At 37.1% G+C, this 23,542-nt stretch overlaps 1 long non-coding RNA gene across 1 annotated transcript in view; it reads right to left on the reverse strand.

Moving 5' to 3' along the window:
• LOC119795228 overlaps positions 1-23,044 on the reverse strand; it is a 131,932-nt gene extending 108,888 nt beyond the window's left edge. The window contains exon 1 of the long non-coding RNA XR_005282306.1: positions 22,740-23,044. This is a non-coding gene — a long non-coding RNA (uncharacterized LOC119795228). The remainder of the gene's footprint in view (positions 1-22,739) is intronic.
• Positions 23,045-23,542: the final 498 nt, after the last annotated feature.

The following is a 23,542-nucleotide window of genomic DNA, read 5'->3' on the forward strand; positions in this document are numbered from 1 at the left end:
CCCCTGTGAACATTTCTGGCTCTTTCACTGGTCCTCAAATCATTACTGATCGGACTTTAAGCAGTTTTGATTCTGCTCATTTTCCAAATGTTAATCTTGATATCCAAATGAAATGTTAAAGAGGTCAACAGCCCAGTCCTTTTTTCTCAGTCCAGGTAAGATGCTTCTGATGTTTTCTGTTGTTCACGAAGTACCTCGGCTTAAGGAATGTTAGTCCTACTGTAGGGGAGACTGGGGATGGTTTCAGCAATTCAGATACTGTCTCAATGACACTGATACTGAACATTCTCAGTTTGGCCCTCCACCTCACCAGTAGGACAGAAGATGCATTCAATATGTAAAATATTTTCGTCATACTGACCGTTTTTATAAATTAATTACATCTTAGATTCATAAATTGGTTTACTTCAAAGGAACATGTCCGCTGTCTGGATAAATTCTGTATGTCTAGCTAAAACATGTTTTTTTTTGTCTAAGCTGACAGTTTGGGGATGGAGTTGTGCATGTGCAGCATTTGGACACACAGATTACACAGCTGGAGACGATTTTTCCACTTCACAATTGTGAACCTGTTAGTCATTTTTATTTGAATGTCCATTTAAAAGATTTTTATTGTGCTCTTAAAAATCACTTATAAAAAAGTTTTTCTTCTGTCTAAAACTCGCTTTTTGGGATGTCATTAATAAATTAGTAAATTAGCCATGTTAATTCGGATCTTCGATAATGGTAAAAGTTTTAAATTTTCATTTCTGATCTTTTCTGATGTCTGTTTATGTGCACCTTTCAGAGCCCAAAATTGCAGTTAAGTTACATAGTAATACATATTCTCAGAAATATTTTGACTTTGCTTTTTTTAATGAATGAATATTGTAAAATAATCTTTCCCATTAAATAATATACTGGCTGAAGTAAATGTAATATATAAAATAAATAGTAGGTGTGGCTTGAATCGTTTTAAAAAATAGAATAGGGAAAGTGTTGCAGCCATCCCCAGTTTTCACTATGTTGTTGGTGGCTTTTAAACCTCAGACTTCAGCAGCAGCCCATTCTTTCTGAAGCTCATTTAAAATTCCAATACATACTTACAAAAACTGTGCTTTACTTCACAACTCTCTCAACACTGTGGTTAGTCATGTTGCTTATCCACATTATATATAATTCTTTATTCTTTCACTAAATTTTCAATTGACATGTTGAATTGGCACTATGTGAACAGAAATGTTTTTAATAAGGGCCCTTTGTGCCAGTCTACGTGTTGAAGGAGTCTGTGGCAATCACTTCAGCAGTCCTGATTTGTGTTATGTTGCAGAATGAAACAGATAATTGAAGTCTTAACAAAACGTCTGTATATAAAAGAAATCTTTTATTGGTACAATATACAATCAAACTTTAAGACAAAATGTAAGTTGGGTTTTCTGTGAGCTGTAAGCCATAAACACTTAAAGCTAGAAAAGAGCTTCACTTTTAGCGTTTAGTTCTATTTATGTCATCAATACACCACTGTTGATTTTTTTTTAAAGCATAACACATGGAAGCAATTTTAGATCCTCCACTTCAGATGACAATGTGATTAACGAAAAGACCTCCAACCGCTCAGCTCAGAACAACTCCATTTAAATAAACCATAACTCTGCAAACTCATCTATATTTTTCAACAGGCAATTTTCCTAAATACCATGCAAGTAAATCATAAAGGGTTGCATGTTGGCACAGTTATTTGTACTGGCGCCTAGCAGCAACAAGCTTCTGTGGTTACATCCCAAGCAGAGTCTTTGTACATGGAATACTTATGCTCTCCGTGTCTGCCAATATGTGTTTTTGTTTATTGTTGTTTGTCCTGTGTGTCTTTCTGAGGTTTTGTACGCATCGGCCTATCCACCAGTCTAAAAACAACTTTGATGGCTGATTCAGCGTTTCTATACATAAAAAGATATAAAGCTACAGAAGTAAATCAATGAATTATCAATCTCACTAAAACTAATAATGTATTTTTTTGGTTTAAGATGTGGTAAATATTCACACTTCAGTCGAAACAAATACATTTTTAAATTTAGGTACAGTTGTTAATTAAAAACAAAATATTTCAGTTTAAAGGCATCTTTCTACTCACTGATACTGAATGAAAACTCAAATTGACAATTTTTTTAAAATGTATTTATTTTGAAAATTAATAAACAATGAATTTCTACCATTTAAATTGGAGGGAACTGAAAGCCAGTCAGATGTGTTACTTATTGAGATGCAAGTCTGCTCTGAGCCATTCTTATTTTTTCTCCTTTAACTTTGACTCAAGTAGTTTTGAATGTATTATTATAGGACCGGGCTATGAGAATCGATTCATCTATTAATTGGAACAAAAATCTTGTTTTTTTTCCTTTTACCTTCTAATGTCTTTTTAAAATTAAGAGTTACATCACCCTGTAACTCTTACGTAGGTGTGCACACAAAAAAAAAACAAAAAAACTGCTTGTTGTGTTGTGCCACTAGCTGCCAGCAGGTTGAATTGTAATTTTTTGTTGTCTTAGAAAAAGGATCCCTTATTCCAAACGTATTCTGAATTCATATAGAGGCAGAGCATTTCCTGAAAAACAAGCCCGTTTTAGCATAAGACCCCAACAACAGCCTCTTCTTTGAGACTACAAGAGCTAAGGCTCCACCACAAATTGGTCATCAGATCAAACCTCAGGCAGCAGCAGATATCAGTTTGAACAGAGGATTCCGTAAAAGTTCAAAAAAAAATATCCACTGGACTTGGTTTCCAAGATTTGAAGACGTCTTATGAGACTCAAACTCACTGCGGATGCAGACATTTGAATTGAGAAAGCTTCCTGGAGAGGTGGCGAAACGTCTTCAAATCTTGGAAACCAAGTCCAGTGGATATTTTTTTTGAACTTTTATGGAATGACTATGACCTGGATGACTGAGAATCTTCATCAGCACTTTGAACAGAGGACTCACTGAAACCTGGACATAACTTTGCAAAGTGCCGACCTTCAGTACACAACATGTGTTAAACTTAGAGTGGAGGATTTCCGCAAAATTTTGAAAAGACCCGCCCTCTCCACTTTTGAAAAAAAAAAATACACATGCACAACCCTGTGCCCGCGCCCTAGAGGGAACGCCTTTTAAATGCTGCAAGAGCATGCATGAGCCTATTTCTCGTTGTGCTCTCTCTGTTTAAAAGTTGCTGTTTGCATTGCTCATATAAGCTTACTTTCCAAAAGAAGATTTACAATTTTTTTTTATTTCAGACTCACCACTGGTAAGTGAAAATGGGGACGAGCATGTAGGACAGCCTTATGTAAACATATCACCAGAATGACTGACAATTAGGAGGACCTTTATTACAATTAGAAACTAATTATAAAGAAAGGAAATAGGGTTACCTTAACATAGAACTGGTGTTATCAGATTGGAACTTCTTATGATTTATTTGGAAAAACCTCTACAGTTATCTTGCCAAGACTAATTTTGGAGTTCAACTAAACTTTTATTTCCAGGTACCTCTTCAATGGGAATGATTTTTTTCCTCCTATGTAGAGAAATTATGATGGAAAACTATTGTGAGCAGCTTATATATCTAAGACTACGCTGCTTTATTTTCAGAAATACTCATGAGGAATAACAGTCTATTGATCCAAAGTCAAAAATGTATTTTGGTGTTTACACTACATTCATAGTTCAAACATAACTAACACTCTGTCATCCTGACATTACAGGAAATCTCTGGAGAGGTACTTCCTTCATTCCCAACTGAGCACAATGAGATACTTTCCAATCTTAATGGGCTGTTTAGAGGCTGTTTGGGAAGGCACAAATCACAACATGCATCCTGAGAACATTTCAGGTATGTGATACAAGTGGGGAAATTGCTGCAGAGCCTAAAAGCAATGTAATTGATGCAATGTCAGAGTGGAGCAATAACTGGACCTATTCTCAGGTTCAGTTAATGTTATCTGTCACCTCTACCAGCAAGGCGGGTAAGGGGTGGCCTAGTGGTTGGGGCATTGCACTTGGAATCCAGAGGTTAGAGTTCAAGCCCCACTCCCACTGACTGCCACCCTGGGTCCCTGAGCAAAAAACCCTAAACCCCACACTGCTCTCCGGGTGCCTCACAATGGCAGCCCACTACTCCCCAAGGGGATGGGTTAAATGCAGAATGAATTTCGTTGCTCAATACTTGTGCCAGTGTAATGACATAAAAAAAAGTGGGGAAAAAAAGGAAAATCCAAAACAATTAGACAGAAACTAAAAGGTCTTCAAAAAAACACTCTGTAATTATGACAAAAGACATTTTTTACATGGTCATTTCATTTAGACAAAGATGAAGGAACTACCAAAATATTCCATTGATTATTTTTGTAATTTTCCTGTTGATAATCTTTTAATAATATATGACCCCAAAATAATTCCAAATATAGATTTAGTATTTTGTATATTGCCCTAAACAAATGTTAATTGATAGATGACTTACATTTGTTAAATAGTTTGATTCAACTATTGCTAACTGTCTTGTAATATTTCCTTTTACTAATACAAAACATTTTTAAGATTGATACTGTCGGCAAAAAAAAGAAAGGCTCCTCTGTTGGTAAAGAGAGCTGCAGATTGGGGATAGAGAGTATATGTGAAGTTAGGAGAATAGTGTGAGCAGCTCTACATTGCAGCTAAGTGAAATAATATCAGTTCCAAAATCCTTGATGATGTACACTCACACTGTAAAAACATATAAAAAAGCCAAAATTTCTAAAAAAAAAAAAAATATGTTTATTTGCCCCTCTGAGGTTGAAGAGTATTTTTCCCCTTCAAGTAAGACAATTAAACATGACATAAAAGCTGAGTTGTTCTTTATTTATATATATATATATATATATATATATATATATATATATATATATATATATATATATATATATATATATATATATATATAAATATATATATAAAGAAAACAAGCCATCTGATGCTGCTGAACAAAAATTTTGTTAAGCAAAAATTTGAAGCAATCACTGAAATCTGGTGTTTCCTGAAAAGTTCAGTTAATGGCCAGTGAGACTTCTGCACCTGTTGACAGGAATCTTGGTCACTGTTCATCACCAACATACTTTTAACTAGAAAATTTCTAAAGAAATTTTGAGGGGGGCCACCTACTGCCCGTCTGGGAAACCGGGCCAATACGGCCCTGGCAAGTGATGGTGGGGCTCCCCAGACCAACTGCTTACGCATTTGAGGGCTGCTGAGGGAAGAAAAGAGGGCGAGGTCATCATGGGCAAAGAGAGCTGTGTGCCACTTTGCCTGAAATCTGGGAAATAGACGTACACAGAGGGTAATATGGGTTGTCCATATTGAACCGCAGTTGGTGAAGCTCAGTTGCCGGGCTTTGCCAGCCTGCTAGGAGCCCTTGCAGCGATGAAAAAAAATCACCAATGGCGGGCTTTGCCCGCCTTCTAAGAGCCATTGCAATGATGAAATCACCATTGGCGGGCTCCACCCGCCTGATAAGAGTCATTGTAGCGATGAAATCACCATTGGCGGGCTTCGCCCGCCTTCTAAGAGCCATTGCAGGGATGAAATCTCCATTGGCGGGCTCCACCCGCCTGCTAAGAGCCATTGCAGCCATGAAATCACCATTGGCGGGCTTCGCCCGCCTTCTAATAGCCATTGCAGTGATGTAATCACCATTGGCGGGCTCAGCCCGCCTGATAAGAGTCATTGCAGTGATGAAATAAAAAATGGCTATGAGTAATATGCCAGAATGTATAAGTGTGTATAAGGAAGAGGCTTTTATTTTGTAGGGTCCCTGGAGTCTTATTTTGAAAGTCCAACAGAGTTGTGTTTAGAGAAAATGTTCAGACCCAGCAATGATAGTTGATGACTTCCCAATCATGAAATCACTCTTTTTCCATGTTATTAGGGCAGTAGATGAAGCGGAAATGGGAGGCTTTTATTTTGAAATTTGCCATAGGGTGTGTTTTAAACAGTCTCCTAGAGTCTATTCTCTAAAATGGGGTTGAGTTTGGGTCATAATGTTGAGCCATATAGGGCAATAAATATATGTAAAAAAATATAGAGGCTTTTATTTTGTAGGGTCCCTGGAGTCTTATTTTGAAAGTCTATCAGTGTTGAGTGGCAAGGGAAGTGTCATGGACAGCAGTCATATAGTGTCCATTTCCCAATGTTAAATCAGTGCTTTCACCCTCCATTAGATTAATATGTGCTGTTTAAAACAGCAGAGGTAAAATCTCTTTGAAGCACGGTTACCTTGACAACGCTTAACGAGCCTGTCAGTGACAGAGAGAAAAGCGCAGCACTATCGTTCCTTCGCTGTCAGGCTTTTTTGAATGGGAGGAACAGCTCCGAACAAACGACTGCTGAGCAAAAACCGTAAAAGGTATTAGAAAAATTCTTTCAGTGAAAGAAACATCTATCCTTTGTCTCAGACTGGGGTAATGTTCATGTCTGTAGGTCTTTCACAACCCAAAACGAAGCACAAACAAAATGGCTGATCCCACCTGCTCCTCCCTTTGTTTAAACTGCAGCACCACACTCTGTCACCTTTAAGCTGCTATAGCACCCCTCCGAACAAACGACTGCTGAGTAAAAACCGTAAAAGGTATCTGAAAAATTATTTTTATCTAAGCTAAAGCTATATCTTGTCTTCAATTGGAGTAACTTTCATGGCTGTAGGTCATCTACAACCTGAATGGGAAGAGAAAGAATAAGAAAAAACGGGTCCTCAGTCCTTAGCTTCTAACTGAGCTAGCTGCAGCAACACACTCTCACTCACCTTTAAGCTGCTAAAGCCCCCCTCCGAACAAAGGACTGCTGAGTAAAAACCATAAATGATATCTGAAAAATTATTTTTATCTAAGCTACAGCTATATCTTTACTTCAATTAGAGTAACTTTCATGGCTGTAGGTCATCTACAACCTGAATGGGAAGAGAAAGAAAAAAAAAAAAAACGTTTCATCACACCTGAGCTTCTAATTGAGCTAGCTGCAGCAGGACACTGTCACCCAGCTTTCTGGTGCTTAAAATGTCCTCCGAACAAACGACTGCTGAGCAAAAACCGTATGAGTTATTCAAAAAATTCTTTCACCGTGAGCGTCAGCCATCCTTTCACTCCAACTATGCCAACTTTGGTGTATGTGTGTCTTTCAGAACAATATTTATGACGAGTTTAAAACACATACTGTAATTCGTTTTTCTCCCCTCTGCTGCTCCAAAACCAATGGAAAAATGCTCTGTGGGCCATGCCTTCGGCATGTGGCCCCCCTAATTAGCAAAGGACAGTTAGTTTAATAGAAATATTTTTTAGAATTGTTTTATAAATAAAAATTCAAAATCAAAATTATCTCAATATTAACTAAATTATCATTAAGTTTACTTATTATTATGTTTTCATTTTTGTTTAACTTGAATTACTGGAGTGAATTTATATTTTTTTAACTCTTTTTTTTAACTACATCTTTAATTGGAGGGTACAGTATGTAAACCTTTGAGCACAACTGTAAATCATCTTTTTACACTGAAAATGTTGAAACTAGGGAAAATACACTTATTTTAATAAAATTGTCTAATTTACATTTCGGTTTTTGTTGTGCAAATCCTTAAATTGATCACTTTGTGGAAGGGTTTAAGTCACCACATTGTGGAACTGTTTTGTGAAAAGACTGCAGTGGAGAATAAGTCAGTGTAGATATTTGAAAGTAAAATATGCACCATGTAAATTATGTGTTATTAAAAAAAGGACCAGTCACAGTCAGAGTTCTGACTAAAAGACCTCCCTGACTCAATGTTGCTTTCCTTCAGCCTTGCCTGTTATACATTAAGTCTGTATCTTCGTGTCTAAAACAAAAGGTTTATAAAACTGTTCTAGATTAATTTTGCCATGTGCTGCATAAACTCTTCAAAATGTACACTTGGGTGCAGAGCTGGGCTGATTTGGTTTATCTGTGTTAGGCAAATCAGAAAGCCAAATTACTTTCCTTCGTCCATTTGAACCTATGTGGCTTTTAGACACCCCTCTGTGCATGTACAAGGTGTTAAACCTTTGAAAGATTAACCCATTCCAATCATTGTACATGCTTGATAAAAACTGTTAAAGAAAAAATGCTTCAGATCTTGCTTTTATCATCTGATACTACAGTGATCTATAGAGACATGACATCATTACAAGTCAAAGGTACTGGCAGCTGTCAATCCAAACTGAACATGGACTGGCAACAAGTTGCTTTTGAAAATATTGTAAAGAACATCTGGTTCTAATCACAAGTCTGGTTTGAGGTGACTAATTATCTGCAGGACCAGCTACATCGAAAGAATGCTGAACAGTTAGAGGCTGCAATGCCCTTTCAATGAGCCTAATTCACTAGAAGTATCGAAATAAATCTTTGCAATTTCTGTAATTAGCAGCGCCATCTTAGTTTGTTCACTTATTAATTTACTGCTATTCCAGGCACTGGATCCAAACAACTGAGTGTCATTTATGTCAATGCATTTTTATTTTATGTTGTAGTGAATCCAGAACATAAAAATGAAGATGAATAATTTATCAGAGCAGCTACATCACAGTATTCTTTACTTTACTTTTTATTCAGATTTACTTTACTTTTATTATCCTCTGATGACCAAGCTAAGTGTTTTGTTTTTGTTTTTTTTTTGGCTTGAACAGTCAGAGTGGGATTTGTTGTGCTAAAATTTTTCGTACCCAAGTCCTGCATGCTTGACTGAAGAATGTCATTTTACAACAACAATATGAATTCTTTAACAAATAATTGAACTTTATTAATGTCACATTGGAGAAATTCACCTCTGCATTTAACTCATCCACTTGGGGAGCAGTGGGCTGCCACTGTGCGGCGCCCGGGGAGCAGTGTGGGGTTAAGGGTTTTGCTCAGGCACCCAGAATGCAGGCTATAGGGATTTGACAGGATACTTGCAACCTTCTCAGAGCACAGGCACACTGCCCTAACCACAAGGCCCCAACAAATAACTACTGCTTCATCGCATATCTATAGAAAAATCATATTTTCTTTTTAAGTAATCCATTTTAAAATTATTCCAACAAATTGAAGAAACCAAACCTATTGTTTCTTTACAGGAATCATTTTAAGATATGTAAGCACCTAAATACATCCGCATACCAAAAAAAAAAACAATGGCACTAAATGCTTTACACACACATAAGATTCCCCAATCCAGTCTCTCTTCAAAGCTTTGCAATGGGTAGGCAGCATATCTAGAGCGTACCCAGGCTTATGAACAAGCTACAGAAAAGTAGATGATGCCTGACCCTGTGTTGGGTTAGCAATTCATTCAAGATGCACACTATCTTTAACTGACTACTTTTAGAAAGCAAGATTTATTTGAGTTGTATTAGATGCTTCATGGTACTCGCAGTTTATCTGTTTAAAATCACAAAATTATACGTTTTCTGTATCCAGTATTTGGGACCCATATGTCACATACAATTTCTCATCTGCTCTTATTGACTTGTTCAGCTCTTTGGTTAAACTGGCATGCAGTGAAAGAGAACAGCTTTATCTGCTCATGAGAAAAGTTTCCATTATTTTTGTATGAATTGTTTGCACAAGAAGATCAACTCTTTAAATGAAAGAAACTGCACAGAGCAAGATGACAGCGTTTTGAATTTGTTATGAACCAATTGAGCAATCTGCCATCTAAATCTGTGTGACCTTTACAGTGTTTCTGTCTTTACTTGGATGTGAAACCGAAAGAAAAGCCTGGAACTGAACAAAGCTAAGAAGTCTGTTTCACAGATGCAATATCTAGCAGAGACTTTAAAGTGGCTTAAGACGACCAAATACAAATAAAAATAATAATAAGCAATAGTGTTCTGCCAGTTAAACCAATAAACAAGGTTTGTGAGTGTTTATGCAACCCATGATAAATACTGCCTTGAGCGAAGAGCCACATCTCACATATCAAGAACTGTGACTACCTTTAATATTACATGTAAATGCTTTAATGCAATTTTTAAATCCATGAATTACTGGACAAGTAAGGCAACAAGCTCCAAGTCTGAAGCAATCATCAATAAGCAAACGAAGCATGTAGTGACAACTTTCTGCAATGGTGAGCTTCTCATACAATAACAGGAAAGAATTAAAGTGAATCTTTAGGAATGGGAAAAGACAAAGGCATAGATATTGCCGGTCATTTGTGCCTCTGAAAAGTCACTAATAATGAGTCTCACCTAAAGTGGCTGCTTTAAACCAATTAAGAAAAACCTTGATTTATTTAAGCTCAGGCATGGAAAACCATCTTAACATATTACTTCGAGGTTACAAAAAATCCAAGAAAGAAATTGTTGCAGATTGCTTGTTTTTACTCTGACTTGGACTATATAGCAAATGCACAGAGATGACGAGTTTAAGCGATAAATAGGTTTTGGATTGGAATACTGTGTGTTTAGACTCCACATTAAATTGGTAAATTAAACCTAAATTGGGTAACTCTGCTGAAACGCCCATACCAAAGTCAAAATTAAAAACAGGGATAACACAAGCTGCCAAACAGTAACAAGTTCTACAAACAGAAGTGACTGATAATGAATCACTTACTGCCAGCATCTAACCAAAATTACAATTTATTGAACAATTAAAAGGAAGAGCAAGGGTCCAAAAACAGCCTCTCTCACCCAATGAGCCACTCACTCAGAGTGTATCATGTTTAAAGAGTTTAATTTCCATAGCGAGGTCTGAGTTTAAGGAGCACCAGCTGACAAGTGAGTCAGAGACTTGTTTTTTATTAGAGGTCTTGCATGAAAGCCAGTTCTGTCTTTCCAGCGAGACTAGTTGATGCATGGTTAATCACAGCAGGTACGTCAAAGCTTATTCAGGACATTTTAAATCCCCCCCCCCCACCCCCACTTCCCCTTGAAACCCAATCTACATCTGAAAATAAAAAATTAAAACAAGTAAAAGTGAAAAAGCAGAAAACAATTGATTTCTTAAAACCACCATTTTTTTCCAAGCATTTATCATCCTAAACAGTGTCCAATATATTGTGGTAATGGGAAAAAAAGAATACAAACAACAAAACGTGTGAAAAAAGTTGATTGAACTCTAGCTACAGTTAGGTTTTAGCACAGACAAGATGCTGTAGCAACTTTATGCAGATCTCTATTTGAGTCTCTTATTTTGTAAATAAATAAGCAGTTCTTGAATAATCTCAGTTGCACACAAGTAAATAACCATCATCAGAGTCTTATTAAACTCTGGTATTATAATAGGTCATATGATGGCTGGCAGAAACAATATAAAATTTGCCTGTGTTAGTGATTAGTGTTTCTACTGTCCTATTTTCAGTGATATCGGATATACATCGGCATTGGCTGCAGAAATAGAGACTGCTAATCAGAAGGTGTTGGTAAAAAAACAAAAAAGCAGTGCAAGGTCAATTATTTGAATTTAGTACAGGTTTAAAAGATTGGATGTTGAACTAGAAAACTGTAATGCTACATTCAGACTGCATGCCTTGATGCTCAATTACGATTGTTTTTGTAAAATCCTATTTTTTTGCGTTGCCGTTCACATTTCCAAATATATGCGACTTGTATGTGATCTCCTGTGTGAACTGCAGTCATACAACGCATGCGCTGTAGAGGACGCAATGGCATCACAGGCCAGCGTGCTATGTGTTTACAGAAGTAAACACGGATGGTAGTGCTGGAGTGCATCTAGCGATTTTTCACAACCATAAAAACACAATCTTTCCTAAATGGTTAAACATAAACAGCACTCTCAGCATCATCATCCGCTTTGGTTGTTTTTTTTTTTCTTGCCGCTTCTTCATAGTAAGACCCAGAATAGTGACTTTTGTTTGGTATTAATGACGTTCAGGTCGGATGAATGCAACTTGGCCGTTCAGACACAGGTCGCATTTAAAAAGATTCATATCGGATTCAGGACCACATAGCCAAGTGGCCTGGGTCCGTGAGGCAGACACCCTGTCTACTTTTAAGGCTAGGCTTAAAACTTTCCTTTTTGATAACGCTTATAGTTAGAGTGGCTCAGGTTATCCTGAGCTATCTCTATAGTTATGCTGCTATAGGCTTAGACTTTTGGAGGACATAGGGACCCCCATTTCATCATTCTGCTTCATTCTCTCTCTGTTCTCCTATTCTGCAGAATCTGTTAGTTCAATCTCTAACCTTCTGCTCTCTCTGCTGTTCCTCAGAGTAGCTTTGCCTCGTCTGTTCCTGTTTGGCTGTGACGTCATCCTGGAAAGAAACATCAGCTGTGCTGCTTCCATCAACACCCTTGTTTATAGATGTTGGAGATCGGCCTGTTTTCCAGTGTGGTCCTGTTTCTCTGACAGTGACTGGCTGGATGTGCTCTCTTTGTCCTCTGGCATGGGAGCTGCCTTGGAGCTCGTCTGCCTGGCTGCGTGTTTCCTGGACGGGGCCGCCTTTTACAGCTGCTTTTTGTATCTCTGCTTCTGTCTCCTTGAACCCCAGTCGGCCTCGGCAGATGGCCGCTCACACTGAGCCTGGTTCTTCTGGAGGTTTTTTCCTGTTAAAAGGGAGTTTTTCCTCTCCACTGTCGCTACAAGCATGCTTAGTGTGAGGGATTGTATTTGAGTCGATGCAATCAACTGGTTTTCCTTAGATAGAAAACTTTGTATCAATTTGACTGTATGATCTGGTTGAACTGTAAAGTGCCTTGAGATGACATGTGTTGTGAATTTGGCGCTATATAAATAAACTGAATTGAATTGAATTGAATTGGAAAAGATCTGATTTATGTTGTTCAGACTGTCATGAAAAGATCAGATACAAGTTGCATGTGGGCCAAAAAATCGGATTTGGGTCACTTCAGGCTGCAGTGTGAACGTAGCCTAAGGCAATTCGGGTGACAGTGATGGCAAAAATCCGTGGTAAGAGCCTCGTATATTTACAATTTAAAGATGAAACGATTTGTCAGGTATGTTGAGAGCCAGAGGCTACGAGTAGCGAAAAATATCCGCTTAAACAAAGAAAACAGGAGGAGAAAAAAAAGGTTTCCCCTGCTACCCAGCAGCAAAATTCAATTGCATGAGTGTAGCTTATGACTGAAAGAGATGGCAATGGTTTAATCAAAATAACTTGATCTTAGATCCTAGTTGTGACTGTCATTAAATTTTAAAACATGTCATTATTGACAGATTTTCTTGTATTTAGGAATAATATATGTGTTAGTATTTTTTCCAGAGATCTTTGAAGTAAAGTAAAGAGCTGGTATCTGCATTGAGATTTAGCAAAAATACATGACTCAAAATAAACTTAAAGGCAATCGGTAGTTCTTCTATGCCTCTTTTTCCAGATGCTGATGTAGGCCATAAACACTATTAATATTGTAATTTATAAATAAACAATCAAAAAGGAAAAGCTGTAAGACAACCATATTTTATTGGGCAGCATAGAGAGGATGACTGAACTTAGGATGACCCTCAAGCTACTATCTTTAACATGCAGGCGGGATAAACAAAAAGCTCTACAGAGCACAAAAATACTGCTGACTCTCTTGAACCCAACACTGTGTACCATCTCATCTCCTGAGCCAGATGGATTTTTATATCCCTAACGAAGTAACAAGAGGGGCAAGGGAGAGGCCGGTCAGGACGAGCTGTGGCAGAGATGCTTGCCACCCACAGTTTGTAAGCTAATAGTGGATGTCAGCTGTTTCATTTACAGCCTTCAATTACAGAGCCAGGTTCATTATTCTTTTAAACATAGTAGTTTCTACAGCTTACTTTCAAATTAAGGTTAAAAGAAGGCAGAGGAGACTTCCATCCACCCAGTGAACTCTATCTGCAAACAGCACTACCATAAAAGGTACCAAACAGTTCAGTTTTCTTTCATTCTTAGATATCCTGTTTAAAAAATATTGGTTACTAAAGGTAAATTTGAATGTTCTACTCTTGAATTTAAACATTGTCATCATGTTTTTTTTTTAACTTTGTTGAATGATGAAGAGTAATCAACTGATCGCTGAGGGTAACCTCAAACAGACCAGAGTAATTTGGTGTTTCTTTTACAAAAAAGACAGGAATTATGGCATGAGCCTTACTAAACTTCTAGCTTATATTCCAAGCTTTTATGTTGCCATTACTCAAACAGTATATATACAGTGAGGAAAATAAGTACTTTAAAACCCTGTTATTTTGCAAGTTCTCCCACTTAGAAATCATGGAGGGGTCTGAAAAAGTCATTGTAGGTGCATGTCCGATGTACAATACTGGGCTTGTGTATTATCCCGCCTTCCTTTGTCTGCTCGGTTCTGATATCCTGCCTGTTCTCCGACCTCCGGGACTTCATTCTCTGGGACTCTCTGGGCGGGCTCTCTCTATTTTCTTCTTACAAACTCATTAATCAAGTTATAGACAACGTTTATTCTTTGACTTTACCTATTAAATTCATATCCACAGTGGGCATGCTACTGCACAAGTCTTGCTCAAGGCATTCAGAAATTTGTATGCAGGCTCCTTATTACGGTGTATATATAGACCTCCATGATAAGTGTGTTCCAAGTCATAAAACAAGAACAGATTCTCAAAAGAGGCTACTTCTATGGAGGATAACATGTTTCAAGCCAATAACAATGAGCTCAGAAGATAAATCAGAAAAAGAAAAAAACGACCTGCTGGGGAATATAAATAATATTCATATGAATAATATACAAAAATATAAAATGTGAATATTATTTATTAGGACTGTCTGAATATAAATATTCAGACATAGTCTTGCTTTCAGTATGCTTGTGAGGCACATAAAACTGAGAGTAAATAGTCCACAGGAAAGCAATGCATAATCTGTAGGCCAGAAATAAGGGCTGAGGCATAAGCCTTATTAAAACAACCTGCAAAAGTTAGACTAAGTCACCTCACATGAGGTGCAATGACTGTAGCAACGATATCACAGACAGGCAGGTTGCACCTCCTGCTGCTGATTGGGCCAGGGGGGGTGAGATCCAAGTGGTAGGAAAAAGTGGGAAATAAAATGTTGATGTAGCACAACAGATCACCCATTGTGAAGCTCAGTGGAGTGAGATCTAACCAGCACAGACAGTCCTGACCCACCCCCTCCCTTTCCAGTCCAGTAGAATAGGAACTTTCATGGAAGGACAAAACAGAGAGCAGAGATCTGTGGCGACTGTGTGGGACAGAGAAAGCTGAGGAAGTCAACACAGTTGGAGGGTTTACATTGGTGCTTTGTTAAATGCTACCAATGGTCAGCCAGTGTGTCCCAGAGGGACGGTACCTTGTGAAAGTTCTTATTTTTGTCTGAAAATAAAGAAAGTTAATCATTTGTAAATTTGAATGTTTTTGTTTCCTAATATAAACTAGGACTGACAGATTTAACTGGAATAATTGTGATTAATCAATCAATGAAATAATGTAATAGTCGATTACCGGTAATCATTAACTTTAGTATAGGGCCTCTAAAACATGGCTTTAGCTAAAAAGTTGACCCACTGAAAGCAGTTATTATATCAAAGTTGCAAAAAATATGTAAGCATTTTGCATTTAAGATGAAAAAACTTTTTTCTTTCCATTAATATGACCAGAGGTCCTCAAAGGGCAGAGTTTAAGCTTCTCTTGGTTTCAATTCTGAGTAAAATCTCATTTAAGGAACCTTTTTCATCAGATTATTGATCAATTAACCGAAAAAAAAATCAACAGATAAATTGATCAGCAAAATAGTCATTGGCTGAAGCCCTATTATAAACCAAGGCTCCATAAGGTGTTGATGACATTTGATAACTCAATCTGTCTTGCATTTATTTATCAAAGGAACATGTGACAATAAAAATAAAAGCACAGTCAAGATGCAAACGTGTGTGTGTGAACTATTTACTAACCCCAAGCTATAAGGGCTAAATGTTGTGAAATACATGCTAGTAAATCATTACCATACAAATAGAAAACATATTAAAGGATTTATTGACTTAACAACTATCAAAGATCAAGACTATCAAGAAGTCAAGATTAAGCTAAGAAAAACTGAGAAAAACCCTTTAAAGTGTTGAAAATATAGCAAAGAGCATGACTCCCCCGACCCTCTTAGATCCTCAGCTTTTGTCAAATTATTAATATTAATATCTCAGTAATTAAAACAGTATACATAAAATAGTAAAGATTTTTGCTGTTTTTGGTAAAACTGTTAGGCTGTTAGACTAAACCTCCATTTAATTTCTTGCAGGGTGTATTTGTACCTGCAACGTATAATCAGTTTATTCTGGGAGAAATAGCATTCAGGTTTGACTGCTAACTTCAGCTTGGGTTATGGTGCTACAAACAGTTATTGTTCACACAATCACCAGACTGGCCTTTTGTTTGCCTCTGTTGCTGCTCTGAAATGGACTGTGCACCTTGCTGTAGTCCTGTTGGGGTAATGAAATGGCAGGATGATGGCCCATTGCTGACAAACTGTCTCTCATTTGGTAGGGGTTTGTAATCATGGTGTCACCTGTACGTCCATATATTTTCAGGCTTCTCTTCCTTTTGGCTCATTGTGAATCTATGGGGGAGCAGGTAAAAATGTGGCTGACCATAAGCGGTATGTGAAAGTGCAGGTGAATGTGCGAAATGACTGAGTGTAGTATAAAATGCTTAAGAGTAAACTGACTTAAAAAGATTTTATTACAATCATCCCCATTGGAAGGAGACCATAACTTAAAGGAAAACAACATTCAAGCTGTCAAAGCAAAACAAACAAAGAAAATATGCCAAATTAAATATCTGCAGCTAGTGGTGTTACGCAGCCAGCTAGTTTATAAGTCATAAGCATACATCCAAAAATATGCAGGGGTTAACTGATGAGCTATGGAAGCCGAAAAAGTGCGCTTGTGGAAAAATAATCCTGATTCTCCAAATTTTTAATATTGATTAACAGAAAATCAGATTAATCAATATTATCAGTTAATCACCCAGCCATACTTCATATCACATTCATCAGTTTTGGTCCTCGTCTGCGCTCAGGGGAACTGCACACGTGCTAGGATACTAGACCAAGACAATCCAACATGTTAGTGCACCACACACTACAGGATTATATCATAAAATAATCTCATAAACCATTTTGAAAATTTTGGATCTCTTGGAAGGGTAAGATCGGGGTAAATTTCGCACAAATGTTTTGCCCTAGGAACCCAGCATCACATGACTGAGCAGAATAGTATAATAGTCCACTGTGGCACCTGAATCCTTCATAAACTATACTGCAATGACGTACTTATAAAAAAAATGTTCTAATTATAATTATTATTTTTTCTTTTACAGTAGTAGTAGAGGAGAAATCACAGCTGTTGTTAACAAAAACTAAAAGGTCGAATAACTTCGGTTGACTACAGGTATGGTGTCAGACTCCTAGAAGTTACTTTATATCTTCAGTGTTGTCTATTTTTGCTGTTTTGTTTTATTTTCTCTCTTTTCAAACACTCTTATCTATCTTTACATATCTCTCTCCCCTTAGTTCTTATACCCTCTTTCTTTCTCACCTCCCTTTCCATGTCCGTTGTATACGATTTTACTCCTCAAACAATGTTCAATAAAGTTTGACATACAAGTATCAAGCAGAACCTTATGGCAACAGTAATAATGGAGCCTAGGTGGAAGTTCAACTGAAGAAACTCATTGCTCTCCTACATCCACCTGCTACACAGCCAATAAGCTTTGAACCACACCTTCACGAAAGCCAATGGGTATCCAAAGTTCATCTTAAAATGCCTCAGATACACACCTGTCTGCTCCTGTGCACAGGCAGCGGATGCGCTGTGACTTCATTCAGATGACACCGTTTCAACCCACCTCCAGCCCCTCCTCCACCATCGTAGCTAAAGCTTCATCAGTGTCATTCCTCCCGGACTCTTACTGTGTTCCCTGTCTCATCTTAACCGGTCTGGCAGAAGACCATCATGTTGAACCTGTTTCTGCCAGAGGTATCTCCCCAACGGGGAGTTTTTCCTCTCCACTGTCGCTTCATGCTTGCTCATCATTGACAGGTTCTCTCAACCTGTGTTATCCAAACTGGACTTCCATCTTCCAGGTCCCTGAGTGAAGCTCTAGTATCAGCTCACACAGTCCAGTGGATCTCCCCATAAAGCTCAGCAGACCAGCAGTCTACAGACTGACTGACTTCATCTATCTCCACTCCAGCACCAGTTTCAGGCCTGGGGGGAAAACAGCCCTATACTTTGCTTCTGTTCATGCATATCTATCAAAATGAAGTGCTATGTTTCCTGCCGAGGTCTGAGCGCCAAAGACAAAGTAATTGTATCAATAAATTTCTCCTTACTGTCTTTTCTCTTTGTATGAGTTTTTCAGATTGAACTGGTCTGCTTGTGAAAGCAAAGCTGTTGTGCTATCATATTGGCTAACAGGACACATTGTTCTGTAAACAGTCAAAAGAGTTGTTGCGGTAACTGTAAACCATACATGAATATATGAAACCTCGCTTTTCCAGATGTGTAAATGACAGTTTGGTCAGGATTTTAGTAAAAAGCTCCAGAAAGTCTTATTGGAAAACAAAAAGTACTTCTTGAAAGTCATTATAGATTCAGATGACAGAGATCCACAGCTTTGGCAGACCTGGAATTAACAGAAGAAATCAATAGATCCGTAGATTAAAATAAAGTTTGGAATAGGTCTTTTTGTTGATCTAAAAGCCTTTGACAACTTTTTATTAATTGGAAAATTGGAGCATTATAATATACAGTGGTCGTTGTAGAGTGGATTAAGAGTTATTTAAGAAGCAGAAGCAGGCAACTATGGTAAAACAGAACATCAGTCATCATCTGTGTTGCCATCCAGAGGTCAATACTGGGACCAAAGCAGATTATTCTCCATGTAAATGAAGTGTTCGGCAAGTTTCTTTTAAAAGTTAACTAGTTATACTGTAGTTACTAGTTCTATTCTCCAAAAAAGTAACTAAGTAAGTAATTCAGTTTTTAGGATCTAAATTGTTGAAGAATTTGAAAAACATTTGTTATTGGAATTTTAAAGACACCTATTGTTTCAATTATGTTAAGTTAATTTAAAGGTTTAAACATTTGAAAACTGAACTGCACTATTTTAATGTATGCATTTTGACAAGTGAGTTGCAATATAATTATCTAGATTTTTTCATCTTTATGATAAAAGAAAAATAAGATGTTCTCGCATTTATTTTTTCTTCAATTGGCTCTTAAATAGGTATGGAGCTGAAAAATAATGCTTTCAAGCAATAAAAAAATAAATAAAACATTGTATATACTTTGCAAACGAATTAAACAGGGGTTACACTGTTTAATTCCACAAACAAATCCCCAGGACTGAATTATCACAGAATTTTTGCGTGCAAAAACATAAACCATGCAAGTAACATCATTATCGCCCTGAGAAAGTAAAGAACATGTGCCGATTAAAGCTGTGAGTCCGTTTTAAGATGACACAGAGCTTCTTTAAATTGCAGCTTCTAACCAACAATTATCAAGTCTATGTTCCTGCACATAATGAGCAAATCATAGTCCCAACAGTGCATATATGACACATGTAAGGTTTCGAAAGTATTACAGATAATACACATTATCTGAGCAATGAGTGCTTACAGTAGGTGCTGGGTGATGGCAAAAAAAGAAATATTTGATAAAAGCTAATTGTTTTTCAACTTACAGAAAGGTGAGTTCAAATTTTTGAAAATCCTAAAGGAAGTAAGATTTGAAAGTCATAAAATATAGGGTGAATGTGGAATAGGTAAATCGTATAAAACTCTTATGTGATATGATTATGGACAATATCTGCTGGACATCTTACATCAAACATGTCCAGATTAAACTATCTATAAGGAGGAAATTCTTAGGAAACAAAAACATTTCGTAAATTGTACAACAGGCATTACTGTTCAGGGATTTTCCATAAAGCTACCATGTAGTAGTCACCTACAGGACATATCTCAAACTGCTATGCTCAATGCAGAAAAGAGCCACCAGGATCATTCATAACCAGCTATCATAATCACATTAATCTATTATTTATTCACCTCTGCAGGAATGTCAACTCTCGCCCACTGGGGTTATCTCAGTGTCTTCACACGATCACACTTCATATCCCCAATTTTTCCACGCTAAAAAATAAAAATAAAACTGAACTCCATACCACTTATTTATATAAAAAAATACTATGCTGATAAAAATCCAGTCTACGTTTTCAACAAAACCTTAGTGCTAACATATGAAGACATGCCAGGTTCATCTCCAATCCGTATTTTTGCACCATCCCATCTATTATCTGTGCTGCCAGTAGCGGAGCTGGACCTGAGCCCGATATGGAAAAAAGATGGATTTCGGAGCAGTTTTTAAGATTTATGTCATTTAAAATGTATCTTATCTTATCTGGGATAAGATAATTCACTTTGTAAATTAATGAAGATTTGAAGCAATCTAGCACTTGAGTAAATAAAATACACAGCAGGTAGCTTAAATTAATGAAGATGGAGACTGAGTGAAAGATCTCATCAAATGGTTTGTTTTCTCTTTGTGCTTATTTTTTTTACTGAGATTTACTCCTTGTTTGCTTCAGTTTATCCTCCTGATTTAGTCCCAGTTTGAGTCCATGCCTTGCTCCAAGTTTTTTGGAGCAAAACATGGACTTGGTCTTGCTCCAAAAAACTTGGAGCAAGACTGAGTCTAACTCCAAGTCTGAGTCTTGCTAATTATTGCTCAGTCTAGTTGAATTATAGCCTCCCGAAAGATTTTTAGATTTTTAGGTCGACAAAAAAAGAAAAAGAGCCATTGCAAATTATTTTTAAAAAGACCAGCCACCCAAGAAAAGACTTACCACATACAAAGAATATATAAAAACACAACTCAGTTATCCTGGATTCTTAGAGAAGGATCCAGAGGGATGGTCTCATTTTATTATTACTTATCTTATCAAATCATCCTTATTTTGCTCCAATAATTATGTTTAAAAACTTAATTTCCATCACATCTCCCAAAATGAAACATCCACAGAAATACTGTCTTGTGTCATTGTGAGTTTTTATAGAATCTACAGCCTCATAGAAGGTCTGAATTGTCAATTTTAAAAATCTAATAAGATAATGAGATTTTGAATTATTAACCTATTACCAAATATTCATACACACTGTAGTTTGCATGGTATTCACTTGCACTGATTCCTGTATTAGTACCAACAATCCAGTATTAACTCATTTGTTTCCCTTTTTTTTTTTTACTTGAACTGCATACTTGAACTGAAAATCACCGGAATACAGAAGATAATGTATATTGTGTGAAAATGTTTCACATAACTACGGATCACTTGTTGTTATTCAGTAACATTTACTAAGCTATGAAAATTCCACATTTTGCCACTAAACCCCAGATTCCACATACTCCGTCAGTGCTCCGCTCCGCTCACATAGGTTATGCAGAGTACTTGTCTGTCATGTTAATCAATGAAAGCTGTTCCACATCCACCGTTACTCCTCCGCATGTCATCACCCATGTACGTCTTCTCTGTCCTTCACCGTCAAAACACGGAGCTGAGCCAATTTTTGCTCCGCTGCGGTCTGGCAAGGTCAAGATCCGAAATTGCAATCGCACCAAACATTTAAGTCAAGAAGATTGAGTTTGTCAAATTAAAATATAGTAACACCAGATCGGTAACTAAACATTAGAGCATAATTCTTACATATTCCCAAAGACTAAGAGCGTTTAATTAAATGATTAAATACAGACTATTGGTACTTCATCACACCAGGAAGCAGATTTCTTATCTCCATCAATACCGAGAGTCTTAAAAGTTTTAATCAAATCCATTCAAAATTTCTAAGAGAGCATCTGACAACTTCAAAAGAAACCTCTTATACAGGCCTGGATGAAGAGAAGCTGAGTTTGGAAGTAGAGAACAAACATAGTTCATACAAAAATGTATGATCCTAATTATCCCTGTTAGAAAAATCTGCAACAAAAAGAAAATATTTGGGCAGAAACCACACATATGCTGGTGGAGATTTTTTCTAATATGTCATATTAAATTAAGTGTTAATTTCCACATGTTTTGCGCCTTTGAATTTAATAATATCGCACATGCTCTCCTCAAACTCTGAGGAAGTAGGAGCGGAGCAAGACGGGAGGATGTGGGATTTTGGGGTTAGTTTCAGTTAAATACTCTGAAAACCTCCAACTTGTAGCTGCACCTATAATTATAGCCTTTCAATTGAACCTTTACAAGGGTTTCCTGTCCAAACTATTCCAAAATCTCCCTCCAAGGTTTGGCGAAACATTGGCAGCCCTATATCTGATAATTAAAATTCTCCGATCGGATCGAATTTAGTCTCACAATTACTGTATTAAGCTAAAAAATAAAATAAAATAAACATTTACTTCCACAAAAATCTCTAGCTGTGAGTTATAGTAGGTGGGCTGAGGGGGGCTGAAGAAGAGGTTTGCCCAGTGCGCCATTCATGCAGGAACCGCCCTTGGCTGTTACAGCGCTTCACATAAAACTATATAACTCTAATACAACATCTGTTTCAGTGACACCATTACATTTCATAAGAAACTCCAAAATGATTGAATGGTACTGTAATTAATAAAACAGATATCCGGCACTGCTGTTTCATTTGATCAAATAAAACAAATGTTAATCTATAATGCAGAACGCAAAACCAGCAGTTAATCCAAGGACTGGCATGTCAGCGCCGAGCGCTAAGAAACTGAGCTAAACAGTTTCCAGATCGATAACTTACCTGGTTTACTTCTAGTTTGTTGTCCTCTAGCAGTCCTGCTGCAGTCAGCCGAGACGGGGAAATGAAATCATTTCCAGGGAACTTTAGAAAAGCCCCAAAAAACAGCAGCGGTTTAGAAAGCTGCTTTGATTCCTCCAACAAAGTGACAGGAAAGTCCTACTTCCAAACTTTCTTCCTGACAGCCCACCGTGTCCGTTATACGCAGATGAACTGCATAGTTTTGTGTTTGTTTTTTTTTTTTTCAGTTTAACAAGGAGGAAATGAAGTTGAGGCTCTTACTGACTCCTACAGGCGTATCAGGATCACATACAGGCTAATTACTGAAAGACGCACAGACAGCTGCAAAGCTGAGGAGCAGGTCTGCAGAGACTAATTGCAGCCAATTAACTTCTGGTTAATTGAGTTCTAATAACCCAAATGTTCAGATCTGATTCGCCAATGCTTAATTGTGTGTGATTTTATAATTCCCCCAATATAAACAGGTGACTGGTGCAGTAATTTACTGGTGTGATATGATCTGTTTTTATGTTTCTAGGTCTCATTTTAGGTGCAGGCGGAGCAGGCGGATCAGATAGTCACTACATACAGGTGCTGGTCATAAAATTAGAATATCATGAAAAAGTAGATTGATTTCAGTAATTCCATTTAAAAAGTGAAACTTGTATATTATATTCATACATTACATACAAACTCATATATTTCAGATGTTTATTTTGTTTAATTTTGATGATTACAAATGACAACAAATGAAAATCTCAAATTCATCATATCAGAAAATTAGAATATTACTGAAGACCAATAAA

The sequence above is a fragment of the Cyprinodon tularosa genome, unplaced genomic scaffold (assembly GCF_016077235.1).
Source record: "Cyprinodon tularosa strain WSP-4 unplaced genomic scaffold, ASM1607723v1 ctg504, whole genome shotgun sequence".
Lineage (NCBI taxonomy): Eukaryota > Metazoa > Chordata > Actinopteri > Cyprinodontiformes > Cyprinodontidae > Cyprinodon > Cyprinodon tularosa.